Source organism: Pongo abelii, chromosome 18 (assembly GCF_028885655.2).
Source record: "Pongo abelii isolate AG06213 chromosome 18, NHGRI_mPonAbe1-v2.0_pri, whole genome shotgun sequence".
NCBI lineage: Eukaryota > Metazoa > Chordata > Mammalia > Primates > Hominidae > Pongo > Pongo abelii.
In genome coordinates this window covers 12,441,487-12,464,322 of record NC_072003.2, presented here as the reverse complement: position 1 = coordinate 12,464,322, position 22,836 = coordinate 12,441,487, and the positions used below count along the sequence as shown (strand labels likewise).

Here is a 22,836-nt window from a genome sequence, read left to right as displayed (position 1 = left end):
CTCCAGAGAGCCCCTTCCCCAGCCAGCCCCCGCCCCCCGAAAGTGGCTGAGTACTCATTATTCGATTGCCTTTTGCAATAGTGAGCTGGTGCAGGGTGCCATGAGCTTAACGGACTGAACTAAATCAGAGAACTCGCTACTCTCTCCTGGGCTCGCTTGGCAAGCTGCCCTGTGAGTGAAATTACACTGATTGATTTAATGCCTGAGGCCCAGAGGGCCCAGTATTTCTGAAATCTCTATTCATCTATACAGATGCAAGAGTACATGCCCTAAACAGACATTTTGAGCTATGGTTTCTACTTTGCTATTAACCCGTAGACTCTCTCTCTTTTTGGCAGGAGTGAGAAATAAAAGAGTGACTTGATAGAAAGAACACCTGTGCACATGCTGGCAGAGGCGCACACGTATGTGCAGAGGACCTCAGCCTGGAGCACTGGGCAGGAGTCATCTGAGAGCCCAGGTGAATGAAGACAAGGGCCCAGGTGTGGCCAGGTGGGCATCCCCCTACTCTGCTTTCTGGAAGGCAACTTGGCAAGGTGCCACCTAGCGCCTGACAAATGGACAGCCCCCTTGACTCTAAGGAATGGTTTCTGGAGGAATAAGTGGAAATGTAGACCAAGATTTCTGAAAAAGGATGTTTGTCATAGGGTGATTCATAAGGTAGTAGAAACAACGTAAGTGGCCAGTATAAGTGGATTAAGTAAAATCTGGCAAATTCAGACTGTTTTGGGTTTCACTGTGTCCCCTTCAAATTCTTAGGTTGAAGTCCTAACCTCTAGTACCTCAGACTCAGAATGTGACCTGGTTTGGAAATGGGGTCGTTTTACAGATGCAATTAGTTAAGATGAGGTCATTAGGTTTGGTCCTAATCCAATATGACTGTGTCTCCTAAAAAATGAAAATTTGGACGCAGATTTTCACACGGGTAGAACATCATGTGAAGATGAAGGCAAGACTGGGGTGATATTTCTATGAGCCAAAAAGTAGCAAACATTGCCAGCAAAACACCAGAAGCCAAGGAGGGAGGCCTGGAGCAGAGTCCTCCTCACACCCCTCAGAGGAAACCAGCCCTGCCAATACCTTGATTTTGCACTTCTACCCTCCAGACCTGTGAGACGATCAATTTCTGCTGTTTATGCCACCCAGTTTGTGGGACTTTGTTATGGCCACCTCAGGAAACTAACACTCAGACAATGGACTATTATGCAGTCATCAAGAATGAAGTTTAGAAGAGGCATTTTACAGTACAGGGAAGTGCTTCTGACATGATGGCAATGTTGTGAAAACAAAACCTTGTGACTCAGCAGTTCTGCTTCTTGTACTGCACATGCACACAGAGAGAGGTGTGCCCAAGGATGCCCACTACGACGCTGCCTGGGATAGAAAAGACTAGGATGACTGAATCACTCAGCCAAAGAAACGCAAGTAGCCAAGCTTTGGAATACTACGCAGCCATGAAAAGGAATGTGTGAAATCTGTAAGTGCTAACACAGATTCCTGATTTACAGTAGTGTCTGAAAAGAGCAAGGTGCAGCAGGGTATACAGAATTATGATTTTATTTAAGGGAAGCCCAAACCTTAACACAATTACAGATCCATACATAACTCCTTATCCTAAACCTCTGTGGCCAGATATGTCTTGGAATTTAGAATCTTTAGGAGGTAAAAGGCCATGTAGGGCACACATAGGTATTATGTTACACTGTCAGCTGGGTCGTGAGCAGCTAAAACCAAACCCTGAATTTTTGCAGAAATGAAAACATAAACTCACAATTACTGGCATCAATGACTCTAATAAACCCGCCCATAAATACCTGAAGGCAGGTTTTGGTTTTGCCATCATACGAGTTAGGAAAAATATTTTGATTTTCAGAGCTGTTTGGGTTTCAGAATTGCAGAGAAGGGGTTGTGGCTCTGTTCTGTTCATCAGCTCTGGGCACATGTATGAAATGCAACTGCACAGAGAAGGGTCTGGAAAAATAAAAATAAGGCAAATGATGACTGAGGGATGTCTGAGGAAGGGTGGTAACTGATGGGGTGTTAAGTCGCACCTGCAATGTTGCAATTTTTTTTTTTTTTTTTTCAAGACATAATCTCACTTTGTCGCCCAGGCTGGAGTGAACTGGTGCGATCTTGGCTCACTGCAACTTCTGCCTCCCAGGTTCAAGCCGTTCTCATGTCTCAGCCTCCCAAGTAGCTGGGATTACCGGTGGGCACCATCACACCCAGCTATTTATTTTTAGTGGAGATGGGGTTTTGCCATGTTGCTCAGGCTGGTCTTGAACTCTTGAGCTCAGGCAATCTACCTGCCTCAGCATCCCAAAGTGTGAGATTACAGGCGTGAGCCACTGTGCCCAGCCTGATTTTTTCAAAAATCAACAATTAACTCATGTATTTTTTTTTTAAATGAGAGAAAGGGACAAAACAGGGAAGATAGAAGTGGAAAGTAAACAGAAACATTAACAATGCTTTCTTCTGGGTTGATAGGATTGTGATTTCTTCTTCCTGTAGCTTCTCAGTTTTCATTTATAATATTCTACGTTCATGTATTAATGCACAAAAATTAACACAACGGGTCTGCAGTAATAGCAAAACAGCTGACTGGTTCCATACATTCCTGTTATCAGCTCATCCCCAGGGCCTCAGTGACCCCGTGGGGTCAAGTCCCGCTGCCTGCCTGACTCACCACCACTGGTGACTTGTGCTCCGATGGCCCCACACCTCCCTGGCTTTGAAGCCCGGCCCCTCCCCGGCCTCGCTTACATACTGGCCACTTTGATTCACCATCTCTCTTTCTCCCTGTCCTTTATTTTTCTGCCCTCTTTGGCCTTTGATTGCTTTTTGGGAGTTTATCATATTGAACTTTTATCCCTTTCCAGGAAACTCTATTATTTTTTTCTTCCCTTTCACAATTAATAAATAATCATGAGAGCGCTTCTATGGATAGAAGTACATCCTGCCTCCTACACACAACTGCTGGAGCGTCTCTTTTGTGGCTCTTCTGGGCCTGAGCTGAGGGCACATCACCTGTTACAGGAGGGAGAGCATTCTGGTGCATCGCTGTGCTCGGAGAAAGGGTGCCAGCCATTGGCTCATTATTTGAGCTGCTCCTGGTCCTACAAGATGGCTGTGCTTTCCTGGCCATACAGGGGATGGAGCACTGGCCTGGGAGTCTAAAGGCTGGGGTATGGACAGGGAAACGGACGCGCATAATATAAGCTAAGAGGGTGGGCTTTGGGGGCAGACAGACATGGGTTCAAGCCACAGCCCTGATGCTGACTGGCTGTGTAATGGAAATTGTAGCCTTGAGCCTCCATTTCCCTGGCATAATATGGGGGAAATAATCCCTATGTCATACATCATTGTGAGGATTAAGTGAGAAGAGTACACACGACCTTGCTTGGCACAGTGTCTGATATGCAGTAATTGCTCAATAAACAGTACCTGTATTGTCAAGTTCTAGTGCCTCCAGACCTCCTCCACCAGGAGGAGGAGGTTTCTACCATACAAAAAGGCCACAACTAGCCCTAATTACGTCCAAGACATAACGTGTGGCATTTGGGATGACATTTTTAAAAGTCATTGGCATGAGTTGGACGTAGTTGCTGGCATACCATCTAGCAGCACCAGGAAATAAGTTCCGGAGCAACAAGCAGGTACTGGTCACCTGTTTTTCATCTCAAATCCACAACACGAACTACTCACCGCACTTCTAATGTTCACAGCAGTGATTCTAATACTTTCTTTCTTTCCCAGAAATCATGAATCTGAGGTCAGACCACAATCAACAGAGATTTCTGGAAAGGTATGAAATGCAAACTTATCTCATAATTTACAGGAAAGAAAAGGGAACAGGAGGCTATTTTACCAGTAAGAACAGAGTTTTTTTCTCAAAGTCAGAAAGAAATGGAAAAAAGGCACGTTTTAGGGAAGAGAAAGGGTGCCAGGTGAGTCTGGATTGCATCAAGGTTTCCAAATTATTCCAGAATGTGTTGCAGGTTCCAATTTCTTTTTTTACATTTGGACTGCTTTAAGGAAAATGTTACATAAATTGAACTATTTTATGATCAAAATGGGACACAAGTGAGATAATCTGGTCTTTACGTGCTGTCAGATGACAGCTTTGTGGCAGTCTGACAAGTTGAGAGCTGTATTTTTTAATACAACAGTTTCACTGAGATAGAATTCACATACTGTACAATGAATCCATTTAAAGTGCACAATTCATGGACTTTGGGTGGATTCACAGAGTTGTGCAACAACCTCCACAATCAATTTAGAACATTTTCATCCCCTACCTAAGAAGTTCTGAGTAGAGCTTGTAGCAGGGGATTACAAATACTTTACTCCTAACCCTGCTCTGTAGAACAACCTGGAACCTCGGCTTCAGAGAACCTTGCCCTCCAGGTTCTGTCGGCCATTCTCTTGCACGTGGTTCAAAACGTTTCATCTTCAAATCAGGCCCAAGTCCAAGAACTTTCCCTTTCCAAAGAATTCATCACAGGAAAATATCCCAGGTCAAATTCCTCCTTTTGTGCTAATGATGCGAGTAGTCAGGGCCACTGCAGGGCATGCTGGGCTGAATATCTACCTGGGATACAGCACTGGGGTCTCACCTCCCCTTATCTGCCCAGGGCGGAAATTGATGACAAAGGGGAATTCTGTGCCTAGCCAAACTGTTGACAGGTGTCACACGGGCAGCAACATATTCATTCCTTGGGGATTGGGCAGCCTGTGGGCTGAGACATCAATGCTCTCCTGTCTACGGCAACCCCTGTCTGGGACACAAGATTCTCAGCGCTCTTCCTCTCCCTCCTCCTCCCAGGTCAACATCCTTTCCTCAGAGAAGCCTTCCCAGACACTGGTCCGGGTCAGATCCCCTTACTGGACATTAACTCAGCATCTGCCAGTTCCCTGAGGGCACCAAACACGGTGGGAAGTTCTGGACTATCTAAGGTGTCCACAGTGCCCATGAGCTCCAAAGGGGCTGATCTGTTTTGTTTGACTGACCTCTGAGTCCCCAGTGAACAATGTTTAGCACACAGAAGGGGGGATTAAAGATCTGTTGGCTCCACCATCCATCCATCCCTCTCTCCCTCCCTCCCTCTCATCCATCTGTCCATCCACCCATCCATTCCTGTACATCTATCCATCTATCCACCCAGCAGCCACCTACCCATTTACCCATCTGCCAATCCATCTATCTATCCAGGCTTCTATCTATCCCTCTACACCAATCAATCTGCCTACCCATCCATCCCTCTCTACCCATCCATCAATCCCTCTGCATCCATCCATCCCCTCTCTCTCCCTCTACATCCATCCTTCTATAACCATCCATCCTTCTACATCCATCCCTCCCTCCCTCCCTCTACATCCGTTCATCCATCTATCCCCCTTTACCCATTTATCCCTCCTCTATATTCATCTATTTATTCATTCATCCCTCTATATCCAAATATCCATCCATCTATCCATTTATCCAGTACTTACCAAGCACTACCTATATGTCTAGTATAGCCCAGGACTTGGAAATTCAGCCGTAAACAAAACACACTGCCTGTTTTCCTGGAGCTTACAGTTTGATAATGGGATGGGACACGGCAGGGCCAGTCAAGGAATAGAAAATGTCAGGAGAGGCTGAGTGCTCTGAAGGAATGAGCAGGGCAGAGACCCCTGGAGTGCTGGGAGTGGGGACAGGGTTGCCATTACATAGGATATCTGGGAAGACCTTCTGAGATGGTGAGGTCTGAAGAATGATCTGAAGGAAGCAAGGACACAGCCACATAGGTACCCAGGGTGACTTCTCCAAACAGAGGCCACCCAGGTCAGGGCCCCCCAAATAGGAGCATACCTAGCAAGGTCAAGTCTGAGGAGAGGTCCCTTAAGTTGTCTTGGAGTGGGCCAAGGGGACCATGGCGGGGGTGAGGTTAGTGTCAGGAAGTGCAGAGGGCCCAAACTGTGTAAAACCTGGGGCTACTGTAAGGACTTTGGCTTTCATCTGAGTGATGGGAGCCAGTGAAGAATCTAAGTAAAGGAGACACTTGACCCGACTCACACCCTGAAAGGATCCTTGGTGCTAAGAATAGACCATAGAGGGCAAGGAGAGAAACAGTGGGGCTGACTTTAAAGCCACTGGCCCAGGCTTGGCCAAGGTCAGGAGTCAGCAAACAATGCCCTGCAGGCCAAATCCAACCACCTGCTGTTCTGCCAGCGAAGACTGATGGGGGCACAGCCCCACCCACTCGGTGACGTATCCTCTACGGCTGCTTTGGCTGCAATGGGAGAGGCTTGTTGCGACAGAGACCATATGGCCCTAAAAGCCTGACTCTCTGCTGCTTAAAGAAGTTACCCAGCCCTCTGCCCAGGAGACAGGTGTGGTGGTGAGAGGTCCTTGTCATGACTGCATCTCCCAGGTAGAGCTGACAGGCTTGGGGAGGGACTGGATGCAGGAGTGGGAGAGGCCGCGGATGACACTGGCTTTGGTCCTGGACTAATGGGTGGATTTGGGCTCCGGCTGTGTGACTCAAGGAAGTATTGTTGGCTGCCTCTTCTTTCCAGCTAAGTGTGGGTCATCATGCCCCACGCGTAGCCCGCCCTAAGGCCGGCCCCGTCAGTGACTGTTTTCCCACTCCAAGGGCTGTGTGTGGTCAGAGTAGAGTGGGACCTTCGCCCTCTGCTTGAAGCCCATCAGCTCTTCCCTGGGCCCTCCGACCAAGTCCAGGACAGGTAATCGGGAGCAGGGGCCATTCCCACGTGGCTTTATCTCCTGCTGACCCCCATCCTCAGGCTGCCTGCAGGACCCATGTGCACATGGTGGTTTTCACAGCCGGCTCATTCCCCTGCCGGGATGCACCACGTGAAACCTTTAAGACCTCCTTCCAGAGCTTTCCCTGCTCTAGGTCTGGTACAAAGGTGAGTTAGCCCCAGGACACCATGAACTCCATGAGGGCAGGGCCATCCAGAACCCATTTCCCAGTTCTTAGCACAGCCGTCCCCCAAGTGGATTTGCAGAAGGCATGACAAGCTTTGTGGAATTGGCCTCTCCTGAAACTGGGCTCAGCACACGAAACATCCCACTCCTATATCCAGAATCCCTCCTTCCCCAAGCACGCTAGAGCCACTGCTCCTACAGAAGAGAATGTCACCAATGGCCCTCTCTTCACTCTGACTTAACTGGGTTAGGCCTGGACGTTGGGCTTTTCTAAAAGCTTTCAAGGTGATTTTAAAAATGCACAGCTGGGGCCGAGGACCACAGGGCTGGGCTGGCTCAGGCCTGGGCCTCAAGCTGGGGAAGATCCTACAGGCGTGAGGACTCCGTACTTCCAAAAGAACCACGCCTCTGGGCACCTGGGCACTGTTAGGGCAGCCTGTAGGTCCCTTTCAGCTAAGGGGAGGGTGGCTTTTCTTTGCCGCTGTGGGGTTCCAGTTGAGTGGCTTCCTGATCACCTAGTTGGCTGTCCCACAGAAGTTGTGGAGGTACAGGACGGAGAATGAACACGGCTGTCTGCTTGGAGGAGCAAGGAGCTGACCCGAGGACTACGCTGAGCTGAGCAGGCTTCGTCACCCCTGGCAACAGGAGACTGAGGCCACTGTCCAGCTGCGGGCTGCAGGGACGCCCCAGGAGGATGGATGCTCACTCAGCTCCTTGCTCTCCTGGGATAGCATGATTTGCTCATTTGGGTGCAGTTCCCTACCAAGTTTCAGAGATGTATTCACTCTAAGGTGGATGAGGTAGCTTGAGAGATGACCAGCCTAGTAGTTTTCTGAGAAAGTCCCGAGCGACAGGGCTAGGAGGCACTCTCAAGGTGAGGTTCTGGGTTTGCAGATTTCAGGTCAATGACTTAGAATTATCCTCCAATGGGCTTGATAGTTACGGGGTTCTGATCCTTCTGGCAGGCCTCTGAGCCTTATCAGTAACAACACAGGACAGGGAATAAGAATAAAAAATGAGAACACAGAGCAGGAGGCCAGGGTCAGGCCAAGCCAGGATAGGACACTGGCTTTGTTGTGCACTAGCTGTGCAACTCCAGGTAAGTTATTTAACCACCCTGAGCCTCAGAAAACCTCAACTGCAAAATGAACATATGCCTACCTTTCCCCAGGGAGGTTCTGACGATGAGTTAATGAATGAATGGAAGATGCCTTTAACAGCTTCAAGTGCAGAAGGTGTCACGTCTATGGGGACCCAGGGGAGCCTACCCTGCCCTCACCCTGGGCGCCCCCGCACATGCTGTTCCCTATCCCGTCTGCTCTGAGGAACACTCGCACGATCTGCTGGACGGCAGACGCAGCTGACAGCAGTAGCTTCACTTAAGCCCTTTGTTTTCGGTTAAATGAAGGTTGCCAGGTAGAGGTTGCTAAGGGGAGGGTGCTAAGGGAAACTGCTATATAAGTGGCATGCTTTTTACAAGCAGCTGTGGTTTTCCCGTCCAGCCTGCTGCCACTGGACTGACCCTGTACATTAAGTCCTTGATGAACCCTATGTCCCATTTGCTGGCACCAGGTCTCTTCTTCAGCCTCTGGAAGCTGGTGCCATCCCTACTGAGGTCAATCGAGGACTGGCATGATATCTGCCCACTCATCTGCTCAAAGACGTCTTCCCCATCCCCACTAGACCAGCCAGGCTCTGTATTATACATGCATTAGTCATGGGTGTGATTACTTGAATGCTGTCTGTCACTCTCACAAGACTGCAAGCTCACCAGGTCACCAACCCCAAGCACAGGGCGTGGCACACAGTAGGTGCTCAATAAATGTTTACTGGGTAGGCCGGGCACAGTGGGTCATGCCTGTAATCCCTGCACTTTGGGAGGCCAAAGCCGGGTGGATCACCTGAAGTCAGAAGTTCGAGACCAGCCTGGCCAACATGGTGAAACCCCATTTCTACTAAAAATACAAAAATTAGCTGGGCGTGGTGGCAGGCGCCTGTAATCTCAGCTACTCGGAAGGCTGAGGCAGGAGAATCACTTGAACCAGGGGGGCGGAGGTTGCAGTGAGCTGAGATTGTGCCACTGCACTCCAGCCTGGGTGACAGAGCGAGACTCTGTCTCCAAAAAAAAAAAAGTTTATTGGAAAAAGGAATGAATAAAAAGACAAGCCACTGCTTTCCTCAGAAGCCTACCTCTGTAGATCCACGAAGACAATAAGCTAAAAAAGTCCCAAACTCACATCACTGAAGGGCTTAACTACACTCTTGACCAGACCCAGAACCTTCCAGAAAGATTCTAAATTTGCTCCTGACCAGCACACCTTAAATCTCCACTGCAGAGGCTCCTGTGCCTGGGCTGCACCAGTGTGTACCACTGCAGGTCAGTGCCTTATTATGATTTTTAAAAGAGTTCTAGCTGAGAGCCAGCCAGGGCTGTGAAAAGCAGGAGAAAAAGCTGTTGACACATCACAACTATCGGGCAAATGCCACTTGGCTCATGAAGCCTAGACAGCTGCTTAGTGCCACGGGCCAAGCACAGGCATCTCCAGGCCTGCTTGATCACAGCGCTCTGACAGGCGTACCCAGGAGCCACGCATGTGAGGATGCAAGTATGATCACAGTGCCCCCAGCTTCCAACCACAGCTCCCCCAGGGCAAGGCCAAGAATTTTGTCAGGTTCCTGGGCCCTGAGGAGGATCCCTGGACACTGGACTGAGCAGACTGTGGGGGTCCGATGGCCTAGCAGTGGGTTTCAGCAACACCACCTACCACTGAGTGACTTCGGGCAAGTTACCTCACCTCTCTGGGCCTCAGCCTCCTCCCCCGGTAAGTAGGGAGAGTAACCACACCTTCCTCCCTGCTTGCTGTGAACCTGGGCTGTGGAGATACTTAGCCCAGTGCTGGCAGCTCGATGAGTCTCACAGAATGCTCTGTCAAATGTCCCCAGTGCCGGAGTCATTTAAACCTTTCAACCTCAGGACAGTGTGGGGACCAAGTGCAAAGCACACTACTGCTTCCTGTTGTGTGACCTGCGCTGGTCAGCTCACCTCTCAAGCCTCTCCCACCTCACTATGCTCTGAGGTTACTGAGATCACAAATGGGAAATGCTTTGCCTATCCCAAGCTGCTACACGATGTGCAGAGGCAGCTCCGTTCTCAGGAGCAGATCTGTCATAACCAGGCACCCTGTCCCCACCCCCATCACTGACCATGCTAGCCAAGGGCACCTCCCACATCCCATACCGTCCCTCACCCAGCTGCCCTGGTTTCTGGTGGGACCCCAGTGGCCCCGCACTGCTGTCTCCAATCCACTTCCCACCCGGTACGTGCAAGGAGCTTGGACAGACATGAGTCAGGTCCAGCCACTTCCTTGCTTCAGGGCCCTGAGGCCACCCAGAGCATGCATAATGAAACTCACATCTCTCCTTGCACCCCTCCAGATTCCCCACGGTCCCCAACAACCCAGTGCCCCCCCACACCCCGTGTTCTGGCTGCATGAACCCTGTGGGTGACTTGCCCTGTTGATGCCCCCACCACTTCAGTTATCCCCCTGGCCCCACGGTCATCCTTTTCCATGTCTGCCTCCCGTGAGTGAGCTGTCCTCTGCACGGGGGCCTAGGACGGGTGCAGGAGGCACTTGGTGTGCACTGGCTGGAAGAAGGAACCATGCCAGAGATGGTGCCCTCCATGGTGGCTCTAACAGGGCAGGTGCTCCGAAGTCCACCTGCCTGGTGCTGTCCATATGGCTGGCAGAGCCCAAAAGCACTAGCTAGAATACTTGGGAGGACCCTACGGAAAGGCCTGGAGGAGCCAGGCCAACTGCCCTGCAAGTGACTCCAGCCAGGGCCGTGAAGCTGGGAGTGCTGGCCTGCCACCCCTGCGCTTGCGACCTTGGGCAGGCAGCTCTATCCCTCTGAGCCCTGGCTCCCTCCTCAACAGCAGTGGCCATTATGACACTACGATAATGTGAAGCACTCACATGTAAAATGCTGGCGGAGCTAAGCTCCTGCTGTGTGAGGCAGGTCCTATCATCAGCCCCATTTGAAAGAAGGGGACACAGAGGCTCAGGAGCTTCACAGAACTTCCTGACGTCACAGAGTTGTCTAGGGGTAGGTGTGGATTTGAACCTGGGGGGTCTGGCTCCTGGTTGTGTGGCCCTAGCCTCTTGATTGCAATGGCTTTCTCGGCAGGGCTGTGGCACAGTTTAAACAACACAATGGCTTACACCTGGGCACAGCAGGTGCTCTGATGATGGTGGCTTTCAAGCTGCTCAAGTCCGGCAGCTTGAGCAAGCCTTTCAGGTGCCTCGAGTTGGGTCAGCACAAAGGGCCACTCTGTGGGACACGGTGGGGACAGGAGGACAGGCCAGATTCTGCATTTGTTCTTTGCTGGATGTGGAGAGAGGGCAGGATGGGAAAGCCGTGGCCTCCACCAGGCCGAGCACTGCTTCCAGATGCTAGACCACTGTGCTGAGCCCGTGGACATTTCCCTTGGGCTTCATGCTGGAAATCTGGCCAAAAAAAGAACGTTTTTCTCCCCAAATGCCCAAGACTTTGTAAATGTCAACTATTTCAGAGCATTTTCCGGGTTACTGAGTGGTGGTGGGGGTTTTTGAGGAAGGCTCATTTCATCCACACTGACTCTTCCTGCCACCCGGCCATCCCTGAGGTTCAACAGGATATCCGTGAGCCAGGAGGCTGGAGTGTGCCTGGAACCCAGCACTGGAGACCCAGCTGTGGGCCGGTGAGGTCATCGCCCTCAGAAAGCCACAACAAAGGGGCACATAGGTTACCCCAGAAGCTCTGCAGAGCCTTCAAATCGACTTAGCAGGAAAAGAAAGAACAAAGGACAAGAGGTAACTTTTGTTCTCAGGAAGCCGGTAGAAGAGGTAGAAGCAGCAGGCACCCTCTCCAGGGATGAACTTTGAGACTCTGGGCAGAGGACCTTGCTTTCTGACTCTTGCTTGCCCCAGCTATAAAAGTAGGACTAATAACTTTATACAATATTTACATACTTATCTCCTTATTTTGTGTAAAGCACCTAGCCCAGTGCCTAGCACATAGCTGGCATTCGATAAACAGGATTTTTATCCTGGGGCCTTAAATAAGTCTGTAAGGCTAGAAGTAGACCACATATGCCATAAGCCTGAATTTTACCAGCTAGCAAACATTTTCAGAGGAGTCACTGCACGTCACAGTCCAAACTTTGTAGTTCATACAGTTGAAGCATCTGCTCCCCAAATCACGCTGTGAATTTCTCACCCTCAACATGGAAAATGAGGAGGCGACTTTCGAGGACTGAGCTCACAGCAGGGAGTGACGGAGACAGTAAAACAATCCAGCAGCCAGGCTGATGGGTTTTGGAATGTGTTTTTGTGATTACTCTGAGGCTTCAGGAAGCAGGCTGTTTAAGTGTGAAGAGATGTTGCAAAACAGCCATTCCCATCACACTGGGATAATATTGACTTTTGGCCCTTTAGGAATTTGAGATGTTAAAAAAATAATACTGTGTGTGTTTTTGGAGAGAAGCACATTTATACTAAATGCCATGGCTGGACGGCTGCAAATAAAGAAAACTGTATTTTAGTCATGGGATTCTGGTTATAGAGAGAAAAGAAGTGTAGAAAGCTGTAACCTCAGCAGAGGTGCCAGGAGGTGGGAACCGAACTCACTGGTGTCTCCATCATGCCAAGCTTGGAGGTTCTGTCTGAGATGACAAGCCAAGCTATGAGTGGGCCAGCCCCTGGAGACCCCCACCAGTTCCGGGGGACCTTGCCAGTCACCACAACTCCTGAAGGCCTCCTGGACAGAACAAGACCCACAAGTCACAAGGACTGTTGGGTCAGAAGTTGGGATCATCGAGATGCCCTCCCTAGCTAAAATGCACAGAGAACATTCAGGGAGGGAAACCAAGGCTTCTTAAGATTTTGCCTTAAGCTAGCTCTGTGGCTTCCCACTCCCTCAGTCAAATTGGTCACCAAATCCTGTTAGTTTCCCAGCCTAGCTATTTCTGTTTTCACTTCATGGTTATTTACCCTGAGGAAACCCTTGCGCAAGGGCACTTGGAGATGCCTATTATTTGTTAAAGGACGAAAAACTGGCTACCGTCTAAACATCCATCAGTAGGGGACTGGCTCAATGAATAGTGGTTTGACCAGATGATCGCAGCAGTCAAAATCGAATGAGGGTGCGCCTGCGAACTAAAATGAAAAACACTCCAGGATATGCTGTTGAGTGAAAACAGTGGTCATTTAGGTTTTTTGAAAAAAGCAATATAATCCTATAGTACAAGTACAGTGGCAAATGGCCAGAAAAGTCCCAATGCACCCCAGCCTGTGGGACTTTTCTCATCCGCCCATGGGCATCACCTGACGCACAGCTGTGAGCGTGCAGTGAAGGGGCCAGAGGGTGTCTTGTGGCCCTCCCACTCCACCCTTCTCCTCTGCCCTTCCCAACTCCAGTCAATTAAAACCCAAGTCCATTTTGCCGCCCATGTCCCCTGATCTGTCTTAGAACCTTCAATGGCTTCCTGCTGCTTCTAGGATAAAATTCGAACCATGTGGCAAGCTCACAAAGCACTTTGCCATCGGGCCCTGCTGAGCTTCCCAGCTCTCTGTTCATCCCTACCCTGCAGCCACACCTTTGCATGTGCCCTGCCAGAAGCATCACAGAGCCTCACTAGCCGGCAAGACTTGCTCACAGTCCCTCCTCCTGATCCCAGGCTTCTCTGTAAGCCCTGTGCAGTGTTTATTTGATTCATCAAGGGCCTTAGTAAACGCTTGCTCAGCCAACCTTCCTTTTCCTGACCCTCGTCAACATGTTTGTCATGTCACTTCCTTGGAATTGTAAAAGTTCCTTTAAAAAATGCCAATTCTTCCCCTACCCCAATTCTTCTCCACCAGGCAGTCCTGTCTCCTGGCCCCCAGGAGCTGCCGTGCTTTGAAGAGGCCCATCAGGGGCATGAAGGAAAGGGCCACGTGGAAAATCGAATGGCTTCTGCCTGTCTCTGAGGCACCATTATTGCTGCATCTCTGTCTTTTGATTCAGTTGGTTTTTCCCATTCTTAGTGGGTCCTCACGAACTAACTCTCCTTCCCACCAACTGTGCACTCGGCAATACTGCTTATTTGCATTTCCCTTTTTTTTGAGAGGGAGTCTCGCTCTGTTACCCAGGCTGGAGTGCAGTGGTGCGATCTTGGCTCACTGCAACCTCCGCCTTCCAGGTTCAAGCAATTCTCCCGCCTCAGCCTCCTGAGTAGCTGGGACTAGAGGCACACACCATCACGCCCAGCTACTTTTTGTATTTTTAGTAGAGATGGGATTTCACCATGTTGGCATTTCACTTTTTTTTTTTTTTTTAGATGGCATCTCGCTCTGTCACCCAGGCTAGTCTCGAACTCCTGACCTCAGGTGATCCACTCGTCTCGGCCTCCCAAAGTGCTGGGATTAAAGGTGTGAGCCACCACACCCAGCTGGCATTTCATTTTCTTGGATCCCAAAGACACTCTAATTCTTGGGAAGTGGGAAAGTGGTTCCCAAACCTTGTTCCAGGGGTTATCTTTGAGCTAGTCAGAGAAATTTTAAGGCAAAAATCAAATCAAGGTGGACTTTTATCAACTTACATACAGAATTTAGGGCTAGGAATTTTTCGTTTCTCGGTTTTCTGCCATAAAGGGGCCTTCACACCTTGGCATCTGCTATCACTTGTCTGTTAATGAGAACTTGCGGTTGATAAAACAAATGATTCAGAAGCAAAAAATAAATACCAACAGAAAAGGCTTAGGATGTTTCCTTGGGTGATTTTATGGACTTTTCCTTTAGATACAGACTTGAGACACAGATGCAAGTCATGCTCTCTGATGACTTCTGTGCTCTTGGTTCATACGATGGAGTAGAATACAGCAAGAGTATGTTGGGTTCCCAAAGCACACCTGATTTCCAGGTATTCTGCTTCTGAATACACTTCAGAACGGAGGGCATGGCAGTTCATGGAGTGGAAAGCAGGGAGCCCTGGCTGGCCACTTGTGAGCTGGGTGACACTGGGTCCTGAGGAATTACACTAGCTTCCCAGAGCTGTTGTGAGACTCCATGGGGACTGCCTGGCTCAGGTGGGTGCAGTGCCAATGATGGCAGTCAGCACCCCAGGGGACAGGATGTGTGCCGGGCTGGAGGCCCAATTTGTGCTCTTCTCCAGCCCTGGCTCAGCCTCTGAGAGCTGTGGGGCCTCAGGCAGATTACAGGGCCTCTTCTGCGTGAGGAGGAAAATTCTGCCTGCTCTATTACACCCCGGTGTTTTATCAACACGCAGGGAAAGTCTTTGTGAAAGAGCAACTCTGTGCCACTGCAGCATGTCTTTGTTATTGACAGCAGAAGGGCTACCGTATTCGTAATTTTGTTCATGCTAACTGATTAATCTGTAGAAAAGGAACCTATTTTCTGGGGTCCCAAGGCTCAGCCCTTAACTAACTAACTAACAACAACAACAACAACATGGCAAGAGCAGCTAACTTTTGCTGCATGTTTTGTATGTGTTAGGCATCGTTCTAGGCACTCAGGTGAATGAACTCATTTTATGTCACAAGAGCCTAATGAGGGGACACTTTTATCCCATTTTTTGTTTTTTGGTTGTGGTACACATAACAAAATCTACCATCTGAGCCATTAGTAAGAGTACAGTTCAGTTGTTAAGTCCACTCACATTGTTGAGCATCACGCCTGTTTCTTATATGAATAAACTGAGATCCAACAAGGTGAGCTAACTGGGTCAAGGCCACCTAACAAGTTTCCCGTGAAGGTGGAAGGCTGGGACTTGGGCCCACACTCTTTGGCTTGTGCTGGGTGCCTTCATTCTGCTGCTTCTCACCTGGGCAAATACTCTACTGCTGGGAAAAGAAACCCCACTGTGAATGAACGGAAAAACAATGAAAAAAAGGATGCTGGAATTGATCATGGACACCCTGGGGTGGGAAGATTTGGTAAGTTCGATCTTTTCTTGGTGTTTTCCAGTCTTTTCTGACTGTTATGCACTAAATGTGCTTGACTAGGAGGCTGGAGGATGAGGCTGGAGAGCTCTATCCTATGTGTGGGGCCAGGCCCGTGCTGGTGAGCACACAGGGTGTGCGGCCAAGCCACCTGCTCTGCCACTGACACTGGCCTGTGCTGTGCTGCTGGCAAGGCTGCCCTGCTGTGGGTCCACCCGAGCCTACAGAACATTCTAAGGCGTAGCCCAGGTCAAATGGCAGATTGCATATGGGGTTTGTTCTTTCCCCCCATCTACTGCACGGGCTTCTCTATTAGCAACCAGGGAGTATTCCCTGCCATCTGACACACTCTTATGACCAGAAGGCTCCTGGGCATACAGATGCTTTGGCAGTCCGAGCTAGGTAATGACCCCGAAGAGTGAAGCAACACTCAGTTCTTTGGAACTCTCTTCTTCCCCTCCCTCCACCTCCCAGAAAAGCGTCTGGGCAAGATGGCTGGCCCTGCCTACTGTGTCCATATTTAGCAAGAGAGGGCTCCCTATGGCAAGTGCTACTGTGTCTATTGGGAAAGTGTCTTTGGGGGGCATGTTGTGAGTGGGGAAACCTTGCAGGCCCGGATCCGAGAACTTGGTTCCTTCTCTGGCTGTGTGAGCCCAGCTCCAGATTCCCGAAGGCTCTCGCTCTCCACAGCTGCTCTGGAGCCCTGAAAAGAGGCTTGGCAAACAGGCAACCCCTTGGACTCAGCTCAGGGCTGATTTTTGAGTAGGATCTGTTCCCCACACCCCTGCTCCACCACTTGAAGGCTGATCTCTTAGAGGCAATTACCAGAAAGCTTTGAAAGGGGCTCAAATCCTGCTGCTTTTGTTCAGGCAGGATTTTGAAGTCATCTTTCTGCTTTTTGTTCATGCACACCAGGGACAAACCTGTGCAGGAACAAGCCCTGCACTGCTAGCCTGGTTTGGAAGTGGTGGTCTCAGGACAGAGCATCTTTCTGCATTGCTGCTTTGCAGGTTTGTCCTTGAGACACTGGAAGTGGGTCTTGGGGCACGAGGATGTGGGCGTATGCCAGGGTGGATGACGGAAGAGGAGAGTAGGGAACATTCTGTCTAGACCAGGGGCATCCCTTGAGGACCCTCTCTAAGGACGGCCTATCCTACAGATCTCTGATATTCTGAGACAGGCGGAGCTGCCATGTGAAGTAGCTCAGTCATTGCAGGTTGAGCAATCCAAATTTGAAAATCCAAAATCCAAAACTTTTTGAGTGTCGACATGACACTCAAAAGAAATGCCCATCGGAGCATTTCAGATTTCAGATTTTTAGATTAGTGAAGCTAAACCAGTAAGTATAATGCCAATATTCCAAAATCCCCCCAAATCCAAAATTCAAAACACTCATGGTTCCAAGCATCTTGGATAAGGAATATTCAACTTGCACCAATGCCAGCCTTGAAGCAAATGGGATTTAGAGGCAGGAAGGGGAGGTACAGATCTCAGCATATCTCATGTGAGCTCTGCAGTCTTGCTTTGAGCCTCAGTTTCCTATCCGTGAGGCAGAGCAAGTGATACCAGCTTCCAGGGTGGTCGGGAGGATAGAATTCACGCATATAAGGTGCCCGACATGGTTAATTCTTCCAAATTATAGCTCACACTTCCAGAAATAGATGCAAATTTTTCTGTCTAAAATATGCTTAGAGTTGGAGCCGACAACGTAGTTTCGTCTGGTACCAGTGAGGCCTTAGGTGGCTGCTGTTAGCCCCTTATTTCAAAAAAAAAAAAAAAAAAAATCAGAAAAGGGGAATTTACATTAGCTATGAATTAAAAGTTGGTTCACCATGCTGGTGGGACTCAGGGTCTGACACTGGAGGAAGGGTATCTGGTGTGACCTTGGGTAGGCCACTTTCTGACCTGCAGAAAGGGAAAATGGTAACATCTTCCTTCTGAGGGCTGTTGGGAAGCTCGAATAAGAATAACGCATAAAGTGCTTAGCAGCCCAATAAATTTTGCTTTAAAAAAGTTCTCAGGGTAGGAATCAAGTTTCCATAGCTCACGGACCCGCCTCACTAACCTGCTGGCCCAAGTCTCTAAGCAGTGAGCTGAAGGCTGGGAAAGGGTTAAGACCGGGCTGGAGAAGCTGGAGGAAGCCCCAGGTCCTTCTTCCTGTGTGACTCCAGAAAGGGTATTTTTTGCCTTCGGGAGCTGCAAGGAGAGAACTGGCTCCAGCTTTATAATCAGAAACAAGAAAAATAAGAGGACTAAAAAATTAGTTCCTGGAAAATGCCACCATGAGATGACATTAGCACCTAGGACGTTATCCTCAGGGGAGGTCTGAACTGATGTCTATGAATGAAACATCGATTTTCTTTTTGCCTTTTTGGATGGTGGTCGGAGGCTTTGCGGTCAGCTCAGTTGGCTCGTAGCGCACTGTCATCTCTGCATTCTTCCTAAGTTACTCAGCTGCCAAGGGCTGCCTCTGGAACGGGCTAGGCTTTTCCACGGAACTATTAAGTGCTCTGAGTCACGTGACCAACCCTGCCGGTTTAGGCGCTTTTGATAGATAAAGATAATACCGGTGAAAAGCAAGGCATGGCCCAGATACTCAGGAGAGTTAAGTGTTTTTTTTTTGTTTTTGTTTTTTTTGAGACAGAGTCTCACTCTGTCACCCAGGCTAGAGTGCAATGGCAAGATCTCAGCTCACTGCAACCTCCACCTCCCGGGTTCAAGTGATTCTCCTGCCTCAGCCTCCCGAGTAGCTGGGACTACAGGTGCCCGCCACCACACTGGGCTAATTTTTGTACTTTTAGTAGGGATGAGGTTTCGCCATGTTGGCCAGGCTAGTCTCGAACTCCTGACCTCAGGTGATACAGGGGAGTTAAATATCTACCACAAGACAGCTGGAGCCCCAAACCCAGTAGGAAGCTGGGACAGGAAGTGAATAAAGTCCAGCTTAGCCCTTAAGGGATGAAGTCCAACTTGCCAGCTCACACCCAAACCACCACCAACTGGCACCGGGTACCAGACCTGAGTAAGACAGAAATGCCCTGGCCTTAGGGGTTTATAGTCTGTTGGGAAAACAAGACTGAACAATTCCTCCAGCCCCATCCTCTGTCCCCCAGCCTCCCATCCACCAATCCATCCATCCGCCCACACATCGGCATTCACTGAGCAACTACTTCATAGGCATCAATCAGCACTGTCAAGGACAAGACAAACGAGGTCCCCCACAACCCTGCACCCACCCCCTGGCCAAGTGCCTTCCATTCTAGTGCAGGATAGTGTCAGAGAACAAGGAATACAAGAGGCAATTTCAGCTAAAGCTAAGGACTATGAAGACCATGGGAAAACAGTCTGGTAATTCCTCAGAAAGTTAGATTGTCACATGACCTACTTTCTACTCCTAGGTATATACCGGAAATAACTGAAAACAAAACAGGCGTTCAAACAAAAGCTTGTGCACGGATGTTCACAGCAGCCCATTCACAATAGCCAAAAGGCAGACACAGCCCAAATGCGCATTGATGGATGAAGGTGGAAGCAAAACAACGTCTGTCCATATAATGCGTATTATTCAGCTAAAAGAAGGATACGTGCACCTTGAAAACATGACGCAAACTGAAAGAAGCCAGGCATGAAAGGCCATGGATTGTATGATTGATATGAAATACTAGGTATTCTAGTATCTAGTATTGATATGAAAGACTAGGTAAATCTATAGAGACAGAAAGCAGATTAGTGGATGCCAGCGGCTGGAGAGAGGAGGGGGATGAGGGATGACTACTTAATGGCTATGGGGTTTTCTTTTGAGGGGATGGAAATGTTTTGGAACTAGAGGAGGGGATGACGGCACAATATTGTGAAGGTACTAAATGCCACTGAATTGTTCACTTTCAAGTGGTTAGTTTTATGTTGTGTTAAATTTCACCTCAATTAAAAACAAGCTGCCGTGCAGAGAACTAGGGTGACCTGGGCACTCAGGGAAGGTCCCTTTTTGAGGTATTGGAGCAGAGCCCTGAGTGCTGAGAAGGAACCAGCCATGCAGAGGGCTCCAGGCGGAGGGAAGCGCGAAAACAGAGGCCCTGAAATGGGACGCACTTGGCCCCGGTGAGACACAGCCAGCCAGCCAGTGCGGCTGAAGGGCTGGATTGTGTCAATTGCAGAGAGCCGAGGGGAGAGGGCTGGGAGCTGATCCCAGAAGAGGGCAGGGGCCAGACTTCATGGGACCATGGGGCCACAGAGAGGGGCTGGTGACAGGAGGGGCTGGGGGGTTTTAAGGAGAGAGCAGCGGAAGAGGCAGAGAAGTCCCTGTCCCGGAGTGAACAGGCTGGTGGGGAACGGCAGATGGTAAACCAGGTGGGAACAGGTCACTTTTTTGTCATGTCACTAAGCCCTCATCTGCAAGGGCCAGGAGATGTCAACCTGCCTGGCTGCTCCTCTGAGCTGTGTGTTCTGCCAGCCCTTCCCACACCCGCCAACCCACCAGGGTAACACCTGTAAGCAGCTCCGGTCCCCTGCGGCCTCCTGAAGCAGCCTCTGGGCCGGTAGGAGCCCAGAGTGAGGAGCAAGGCTGTTCTGGGAGGCCGTAGCCCCTGATGACACCCCTGGGTCATTTCTGGGGAACAGCTTCTGCTCTGGGGTCTGCTGGTCCACTTGGAGTTTATGGAAAGGGTGGCCTTGCAGGCAAGTTTTGGACACCCTGCCCATCATGACAGATGCTATCTCTAGAAGCAGCTGTTGCTATGGGCCAGGTCCATGAGGCACTAACCACAGCAACATGGCACCTCAAAGCCACAGAGAGCTCAGGCTAGAGTCTAGGCCTGGCCATGCCTGCCCACCCCCACATACTGGCCACCACCGACCCCCCTCCTTGGCCAGGTGCATGCACAATCCCTCATGAAGCTGAACATTCTGTGAGGGTGAGAGCCATCAACATAAAACCAGCCAATAAATAGAACTTGGAATTTTTTTTTTCTAAGCCAAATGGAAGAAGAAAAATACACCAAAGTGGCTAGTCACCTATTAGCCCTGATTTATACACTACTTTAATATCTCCTCCAAGAAAATGAAAGGCATATTTTCATCAAATATAATCGTTTATAGCTTCTAAAGGGGAGACAAACTGCTCTATGACAATTACCTGGGCCCGCAGATAAAATCGGAAGATGTGTCCTAATAAAACACCCTCGTCTGGCAGCCACCCCGAGGCATGCAGCCAGAGTTGTTTTCTTCCTTGTGAATCATTATCCAGGCAGAAGCAAGGACTCCATGCGCTCTGCGGCTTATGGGGAGGGGCACCATTGCAGAGGGTGAGAAGTGGTCACGCCCCAGCGCCCACGGGCCCTTGATGGCAGTGGTGAGATGTCATAGTATCAGAGGCCAACCCGGGCCAGGTTTCTGATGACCGAATCTCCCTCCACTGCCCAGCTCCCCCTCTGTCACTACTCTGTGGCTTCTGTAAAACTCTGAGTAGGACGAGGGTGGTGAAATTCAGTTGAAATTTAGCAACCAACCTAAATCTGTCACCTGGGTACATGGTCCTTAGACACACATCTTGCTCTCTTGGTGACAGAAATTTAGCTGAGGGATGCTGCTTAAGGTCTTCTGGGTTCTTAGTTCCTTTGTGTTCCCTTGTCAAAGTGCCATGGACTAAACCACCAAGTATCTAGGGCCCCAGAGGGACTTTCCTCGTCTTCCCGTGTTCAAAGAAGGAAGAAGGCCTTTGATGGGCTCTGTTCCAAGGCTGAACAGATAACAAATGCAGGCTCATTCTTCACTCAACAATACTGAGTACGGGCACAGAGCTAGGCGCTGAGATACAGGGTGAACAGCACAAAGGTTCCCACGCAGGCAACCCTCTCTGCAGGGGAGAAAGACTATGACCAGGCACACAAAGGCATCAGCCAGGTAAGGAACCTCAGTTCTGTGGATAAACAGAACCAGGCCAGGCTGGGCGCGGTGGCTCACGCCTGTAATCCCAGCACTTTGGGAGGCTGAGGTGGGCGGATCACAAGGTCAGGAGATCAAGACCATCCTGGCTAACACAGTGAAACCCCGTCTCTACTAAAAATACAAAAAATTAGCTGGGCGTGGTGGTGGGCGCCTGTAGTCCCAGCTACTCGGGAGGCTGAGGCAGGAGGATGGCGTGAACCCGGGAGGCGGAGCATGCAGTGAGCCAAGACTGTGCCACTGCACTCCAGCCAGGGCGACAGAGCGAGACTCCATCTCAAAAAAAAAAAAAAAAAAAAGGAACCAGGCCAATGCAGTGGAGGGAGGGGGCAACCCTAGCCAGGAGCTGATCTGAAAAGGCCTCTGAAGAGGCGGCACACAGACTAAGCTTGAGCCGTTAGCGGGAGGCAGCTACACCAACATCTGGGGACAGACATCCAGTGCAAGGCCCTGAGGCAGGGAAGGCCGCAGTGATTCACAGGAGTGGGTCTCAAAGTGTGGTCTGGAAATCCTTGCTTTCATAAAAATAGTAAGACATTTTTCTTTTATGTTCGTTCTCCCAGGGGTGTACTGAGGACTTTTCCAGAGGCCACAGCATGCATGCTACCACAACAGACAGAAAACAGAAGCAAAGAGGAGAATCCAGATGTCTTCGATTAAGCCAGGCATTAACGAGACTTGCAGAAATGTGCACAATGAATTTTTTTTGTATGTTTTGGAAAACAGAGTTATTGTTCATAGAAAACTATGTTAGTTATGAATATATGCAGTGGGTTTATTCAATAAGTATATATTAAAAGCATTTCTTAGTTTTAATTTCTAATGTCATAAATATCTATAAATATAATCTATCTAAATGAAAGCTCTTTAAGTTCTGTAATACTTTTGAAGCGCATAAACAAACACGTGGGTGCTGAGGCTAAAACTCTGAGAAATGCTGGCTTAGAGAAGCAGCAGGGGCTGGCAAGGCTGGGGTTGGGGCTAGAGT

At 49.5% G+C, this 22,836-nt stretch overlaps 1 protein-coding gene and 2 long non-coding RNA genes across 19 annotated transcripts in view; 2 read left to right on the top strand and 1 right to left on the bottom strand.

The window, feature by feature from the left end:
• CLEC16A (C-type lectin domain containing 16A) overlaps window positions 1-22,836 on the bottom strand; it is a 231,934-nt gene that overhangs the window by 30,443 nt on the left and 178,655 nt on the right. The window lies entirely within an intron of this gene.
• On the top strand, window positions 1,195-5,544 carry LOC129050691 (uncharacterized). Its single transcript, XR_008514404.1, has 3 exons — window positions 1,195-1,477; window positions 3,757-3,805; window positions 4,826-5,544. It is a non-coding gene; the product is annotated as an uncharacterized LOC129050691 (long non-coding RNA).
• Window positions 10,775-16,832, top strand: LOC134760421 (uncharacterized). Its single transcript, XR_010137818.1, has 2 exons — window positions 10,775-11,038; window positions 14,289-16,832. It is a non-coding gene; the product is annotated as an uncharacterized LOC134760421 (long non-coding RNA).